Source organism: Lygodium microphyllum, chromosome 12 (genome assembly GCF_053477565.2).
Source record: "Lygodium microphyllum isolate KBCC chromosome 12, Lygodium_microphyllum_v1.1.10, whole genome shotgun sequence".
In the NCBI taxonomy this organism is placed as follows: domain Eukaryota; kingdom Viridiplantae; phylum Streptophyta; class Polypodiopsida; order Schizaeales; family Lygodiaceae; genus Lygodium; species Lygodium microphyllum.
Window position 1 is genome coordinate 152,975,239 of NC_141146.1, and position 7,869 is coordinate 152,983,107.

The window sequence follows — 7,869 nt, forward strand, 5'->3', positions numbered from 1 at the left end:
GGGAGTTGGAGTTTGTAGGCATTGGGCCCTAGGCACTTAAGGATCTTATAGGACCCTCAATACCTTGGACTTAGCTTTTTAAACTCTCCCAATGATAAGAAGCTCTTCTTAGGTCGTACACGAATAAAAACCATATCTCCTTCTTTGAAGAGACGCTCTTGCATGTTCATATCTGTGTAGGCTTTCTGCCTATCCTTGGCGGCTCTAATGTCTTGTCTGATGGTATTAACCTACTCATCCATTTCCTCTAGAAATTTCTTGGAAGCCTCTACCCTTAAGTTAGGATCTAAAAAATTCAATGGAGTATGGCAATCATGCCCATACAATGCTTGAAAATGTGTCATTTGAATGCTTTGCTAGTAAGAAGCATTATAGGTGAACTCTACCAATGGTAGATATTGGATCCATTTCTTGGGTTTGCGAGAGTAATGTGCTCTAAGAATATATTCAATGACTTGGTTGACTATTGTACTGGAGTATGCCAATGTAAATGATCTTTGAATCATTTTACACATCTCCACTTCTTGGAGCTTGAAGGTATTTCCTTCCCCACCATTGTAAGGGGTGAGTTCCTTGCAACAACCTTCATCAATTGATTCTCAAGCTTCCATGGTTTCAACATTTCTTGTAGTTCTTGGTTGTGAGACATCTTGAATTAAGAAATGGCAAGCTATGGTTTTCAGCATTTCTTGTTAATTCAGCATTTCCTATTAGTTTTGTGTTAATTTCCATTTAAGTGGCATCCTTCATTTCATTGGTATCAGAGCATGGACTTTGATCCATGGGAAGGGTCATTTTCATGGTGGATCTATCACGGGATTGATACATGGTAACTGGGAGGATAAATTTTGGTCACAAGACTAGTTACAATTCAAATCGTGACTAGCCATGGCTATCTGTATCAAGTCGTCACTATTTTGGAGGTTCTTGGAGGTTCTATGGTGAAAATAGTAGCTCGTGACCAATTCATAGGTCATTTTGGAGGGAGATTGGACTAACTGGAGTTAAATAGGGATTATGGAAGACTAAATAGGGTTACTTTTTGTTAAGCAAGGGTTTCTTCTTCTTCTTTTTTCTCTTTCTCTCAAGCTTTCCTACAAACTTCCGTGGAGATCTTTGCTCATATCTTCCTCCCATGGACTCGATCCATCAAATGGCCTGGTAGGCATCTTCTATGGTTCATAAGCTTTGTGTAGAGTACCTATATGGTACACTTCACAACCATTTTGATCACGTGGTATAAGAGTATGTCCTTCAGCAGTTTGCACCAATTTCTTGCACACTCATTCATCATATCGTGAAGATTTTGAGGCTGTAGCTCTTCTAGATCTTATGTGATGCTTATCCTACCTTTAAAGCACTCTACATAAGGCCCATACAAGCTTTCTTTCATCTTCTTTTGAGTTCTTGAAGCATACATGAAACCCTAGCTATGGAGGATCTTGGACATCATGAAGATTCTTTCAATTTCTTGAAGAATTGGTTTCTTGATGATGCCTTTTAGCTTCCAAAGTCAAAGGCAAGCATCTACAACTGACATTGAAGCATTTTGAAGAGATTTGAACCATTCTTCTTCTCTTTATGAAGGGGAAAACAGGGCAGCCATGTAGTTCATGAAATTTTTGGTCAAATGAAACTTGATTCATGGGGCTTTTGATATTTCTTGCTTCTTGAAGCTTTCTTACACATCAAGGACCCGACATTGAAGGCTTTTGTCAAGATTGGAGCAACTCTTCTTCTCAAATTTGGGGGAAAATAGGGTAGCCACTCAATTCTTCAAAAATTTTGGTCTTACAGGGGTCAAATCATGGGGCTTTGTATTCTTCAGCTTCAAGAAGGTCTCATTGAAGCTACTACATCAAAGGAAGGCCAACATTGGAGCAACCGGTCAAGAATTGAAGGCTTGTTCTCTTCATGAAGGCAAGAAGGTCCCAAATTCTCATAAATTCTTGATTCTAATCAAGAATTGAGGCTTCTTCAAGATTCTTGGATTATCTACAGCCCTTTCTTGAAGACATTCAATCAATGATGGTATTCCCATAATCAATTGGAGCTCCTTGATTTCTTGGACTTGGAGCAAGCATTATGGGGATTGAAGCTGAGCTTATACCCTTTAACTTGGATCAATTTGATGGTGGATTTTATAGAGTATTGGTTGATTGTGATTCATCTACCATTCTTCAACACTAATCAAGAGGTAATTCTTGTTTCCTACTCTTAATTTCCCTATTAACCCACTTGTTCAAGCTCTCCAATTGCTGAAAGGGAAGAAATTAAGAGTAAATCATTGATGTCATGATCATGTAGTACCTTACCTAGGGATTGATTGATGTTGTTTACTGATTTCCAGCTTAGCCTATTCATAAATTGATGCCCAAATGATTGCATAGGTTGATTCATTACTCCTTGCTTTGTTGTCTAATCATCCCATATTACAAACTCATGCAATTTCCTTTCATTGATGCTTAAGAATTGCTTAACCTCTAACTTTGGGGTTTTTGTGATTCAATCCATTGAGAATATCCAATAAATTGTAAAAGGCGAGCATAGTAAATTAGTGAGTCACTGATTACATTTGGTAAGCCTTTCTCATCCTCAGTTTTCATACATTTTACACTTCAATTCTTGCATACCATGAAATGAAAAAATCGTGATTTAGCCATGCATTGCATTCCTTGATTGTTAGAACACTAGCTTTGCCATGCATATTCTGACCGAGGAAAAAGTTCGAAGTTGGACGAGATAGCAAGACAAAAGAGAGGTGACCCTCCCTTGCTATTTAAGACTCAGTAGGGGTGCACAAAAACCTGGCCCGAAAGGAACTTTACACACCTTCCGGAGTTTCAAAGCCCATGTAGGTGCCCATCCTATCGTTTTATCCCTCACCACAGGTGGTGGACCACGAAAAGGGTAATATTTCCAGATATAATGCTGATCCAAAAGGAGATTTCAAAAGGGCTAAAGGTGCAAATAGGCAATATCCTAATAATAACAGTAACAAGCTACTTCCTAATGATAAATCCAAGGGTTTATGTTACAAATGTGGGGAGAAATGGTCTCTTGAGCACAAGCAGAAATGCAAGGGCATATAGCAAAGTCTAATATGTTGAATATTGAAGACTTTGATGAAGAGGAGACACATGAAGGACATATTTTGCAAGTAGAGGCAGTTCCTACTTGTGATGAGATACATAAGGACATACAGGAGGAATTAGAGCCGCTTAGTAATTTTCCTTATGATCCAGGTGGTCCATTTGATCTTGGTGGATCAAAGATTGATGATCCTTCTATGGTTACTTGTCTGCCCATGTTATGTTCTATATCTCAGGATGCATGGTTGGGTTGTAAAGGTGAAAGTACACTTTGGCTTAAGGGCACTATAAATTCAAAGGTTGGTTGCCCATATTCTCATTGATACGGGCAGCACACATAGTTTTATCAATGCCAAATCATTATATGAGCTGAAGTTATTACCTCAAGAGATTGAAGTTCCACTGAAGGTACAAGTAGCTAATGGTGCCCAAGACTTGAGTAAAGAGATATGCCGGCAGACTCCTATTGAATTATCACAGACTTGCACTATTATGATGGACTTGATTGTTCTAGAAATGGGTCCCATTGACATCATCATTGGCTGTGATTTGCTTAAACAGCTTGGAAAATTTTCTTTGGATCTAAATTAGATGTTCATAGAGTTTACTTGGAATGGGCAGCAAAAAAACTAAATGGCATGGAGAAAAAGCAAGTGGAAATAATAAGTAAGAAGAAGATGAAGAAGGAAATTACTGCTATGTCTTGCATTTTTACACTTCTTCTATCAAAGGCAGATGAAAATAAGCAATCTACTTCATCTAAGGAGCAAGATCTATGTCTATGTAAACTCTTGGAAGAGTTTAAGGATATATTTCAGCCACCTACATCATTATCTCCTCAACGTGAAGTGGATCACCCTATTGATTTAATGCTTGACACTAAACCCATCAACAAACCTCCTTACCGATTATCCAAGTTTGAGAGATAAGAAGTAGAGAAACATGTTAAAGACTTACTAGAAATGGGGTTTATTCAGCCTAGTCAGTCCCCTTTTGCTTCTCCCATACTACTTGTCAAAAAGAAAGATGGGTCATTCAAGATGCGTATTGACTATAGAGACTTAAACAATAGCACTATAAAGAACAGGTACCCAATTCCCCGCATTGATGATTTGTTGGATGAACTCAAAGATGCAAGAATTTTCACAAAGATTGACTTAAGGTCATGATATCACCAAATCAGGATGAAAGCAGGGGATGAGTACAAGACAGCTTTTAGAATAGAAAGAGGTCTCTACCACTTTTTAGTTTTGCCATTTGGACTTTCAAATGCACCTGCAACTTTCTAGGCTCTTATGAACAAGATTTTGCAGCCATTCTTGTATAAATCAGTCTTAGTATTCTTTGATGACCTTCTCATCTATAGCAAGAGTAGAGATGAACATCTGAAGCATGTTAGAGAAGTCCTTGTTACCTTGAGAAGACACAAGCTTTTTGCAAAGGAAAGCAAGTGTACTTTTATGACTAATGAAGTAGAATACTTGGGTCATATAGTTGGTGAGAAAGGAATTATGGTTGATCCAAAGAAGGTTCAGTGCATCAAGGATTGGCCCATACCACAGAATTCTACTTCACACCTAGGATTTCTTGGACTATCTTCTTTGTATAGAAGATTCATCAAGAATTATGTCCATGTATCAGCTCCTCTTACTGATAGATTAAAAAAAGAAGCTTTCTTTTGGGATGCTAGAGCCACTAATAGTTTCAATGAGCTGAAAATCTACTCATTTCAGCACCTATTTTAGTGTGTCTAGACTTTTCCAAGGAGTTCTCTATATTTGCTGATGCTAGTGGCAGAGGTATTGGGGCTGTTTTATGCCAAGACCATGGTGTTATTACTTATGAAAGTAGGAAGTTGGACGATAAAGAAAGAGAGCTCCATGTCTATAAGCAGGAAATGTTAGCCATTCTTCATGCGATCAAGAAGTGGCATCACTACATTTATGGCAGCCATTTTAAGGTGAAGAGCGACCATCGTGTGCTGAAATATTTCCTCTCTTAGTCAAATCTTTCTCCCAAACAAAGACGATGGTTAGCTACACTTCAGGGATATGATTTCAAGATTTCTTATATGGAAGGCAAGGATAATGTAGTGGCTGATGCTTTATCCAGGATGTGGGCATGTTCTGTTTTTAGCATTTCTACCCTACATAAGGATTGGATCCAGGAGATTCAAGAAGAATATCTTTTAGATGAGCACACTACCAATATTATGAAGAAATTACAGCAAGATGATGGATCTAAATTTCCCAATTTCAAATGGCAAAATGGACTTCTTTGGTTTAAAGGGAGAGTATATTTGACCCCTCAGTCATCATTTAGATTCCGAATCTTACGGGAGATGCATTCTTCTCCTTTGGCAGGCTATATTGGATTATTTAAAATCTTTGACAAGATCCATAAATGTTTCTATTGGAAGGGACTTTGGAAAGATGTCAAGGAATATGTGATGCAGTGCTTACCATGCCAATAGAATAAAGATACAAGTCGATTGCCTAGTGGTTTACTTCAGTTTTGCCTATCCCACATGGTAAATGGACTGATATCAGCATGGATTTTATTACATGACTTCCTACCACTAAGCAGGGCTGGAATAGCATTTTTGTTGTGGTTGATCGTCTTAAGAAATCAACCCACTTCACACCTACCAAAGTCCAATATTCAGCCAAACAAGTGGTAGATCAATTCATGGAAGAGATTTTCAGACTTCATGGATTACCTATGAAGATTTTTTTTGATAGGGATTCCAAGTTCATGGAAAATTTTTGGAAAACTCTTTTTATTTCCATGGGTACAAAACTAACTCCAAGTGCTACCTATCTTCCACAAACAGATGGCCAAACTGAAAGGGTCAATAAATGGTTAGAAATCTACCTCAGACACTTTTCTCATGATACACAGAATGCATGGGATCATTGGATTCATCTGGTGGAGTTCTGTAATAATAATACTCATCACATAAGTATTGGTATGTCACCATTTGAGGCATTATATGGATATAAAGTACAAGTACCTTCAGCATTGTTTCATGATGAAGTGAATCCTCTTGTGCTTCTTGCATTTATGCTTTCGTCAAATATGGATGCCACTTGGTTTGGCCATGCTTGATAGTTACTTGGAGCTTTGTCTTCAAATGTATTTGAGCATTTTGGACCTACTAGCATTACATTTGGTTGACAGTTACATGCTCTTTGAATGCTTTGAGGCTTATGCTTTACAGGTCTGAGATAGCTTGGGATTTATGCTCCGGATGTACCCTACTAGGATTTGGCATGTCTGATACTATGTATTCGATGTATTAGAGTGTTTCTTGCTCTCTTTGCATCTGACTTTACTTCCAATGGGAGCCTCTTGGTATATTTAGATGTACACAGAGTCTTACTTACACTTGAGCTTGAGCTTGTGGGACAGTTACATGCATTTGCTCTCTTGAGAGCTTTATGTCTGCAATTAGTCTATAGTGGGCTGATTTGATACGCCTATTGGGGCAGGCACCTATCTCTGTCACAGGTTTGTAAGTTTTGTATGCATCTTGGATGGTTATGCATTGAGCTTCTTGCTCTATCAATTGTGCTTGTGCTTGGTCTCTTCTCTTACCCCGAGACCCATTACGTGCATGACTTCTAGCCTATGAGATGTCTCTTGCTTGATAGGTTATTGGTTTGACAGTTTTTGGTACCTTCTTGCCCCTTGACACTCATTGTTGGATGTATCTTGCTACTTGGCAGTTGTAGTGACATATGTATCAGTGATTGCTTCATTTTGGGATTGTTTTACATATTACTATCATTTATTACAACAAGCCGAAATCTGTAGATTTTGAGCACTTCTATGAGGGTAATGCTTACTATTTGATGTTATCTTGGTCATATTTGGTGGACAGGTGCTTCTCTTGGTGATATCCACTCTTTCAGCCAGTTTTGGCAGTGGTTTTAGTGCATTTTTTGCTAATTACAGCAACCTGCAATTTTACTTTTTTACTTTGATTTGGGACAGTATGGCTGGTCATCTAAAAGACACATCTCTCTTTAACATTGCCAAGTTGGATGGTACCAACTATGGGTATTGGAAGTCCCAAATATGGCAAGTTTTGCTGCAGAAGTTGTAGATTAAACCCTTGCATTTCAAGGGTGTTAAACCTGAGGATATGGATGATGATGTTTGGATGGAAGTTGATGAGCTATGCAAGTCTACCATTATTTTGTCACTCTCAGAAAAGGTCCATCATAATGTTGTTGAAGATGAGAATCAGAGTGCATGGGATTTATGGGAGAAGATTCAGGAGCTCTATGCGCAACAGAGTCCTCCGTCACAGATGTATTGGTCGAAGTAGTTAATGGACCTTTGCATGAAGGAGGGGACAGCCCTATCATCTCATTTTAGTAAGTTTCATACTATCATAAAGAATCTGTTGTCACAGGGTATTGAGTTCAAAGACAACTTGTTTTTGCTTGGCACCTTGCCTGAATCATGGGATGTCTTTTGTACTGCCATATGCACGAACAAGCTTGATGGGCTAAAAATCAAAGAGGTTGAGAGTGCTTTATTGACTAAGGAAATCAATAGGAGAAACAATGATGCTTCCCGCTCTTTACATGCATTAACCGTTAGAGGTGGCGGACATGGCATGTATGATAATGATCATAAGGGCAGGGACTCTCAGAAGTCCAGGTCCAAGTCACATGGTCATAGTAAGTCCCGTGGACAGAAATCTGATCTTACCTGTCATTATTGTGGAAAAGCAGGACATATTAGGCTGCAGTTCCATAAGATGCAC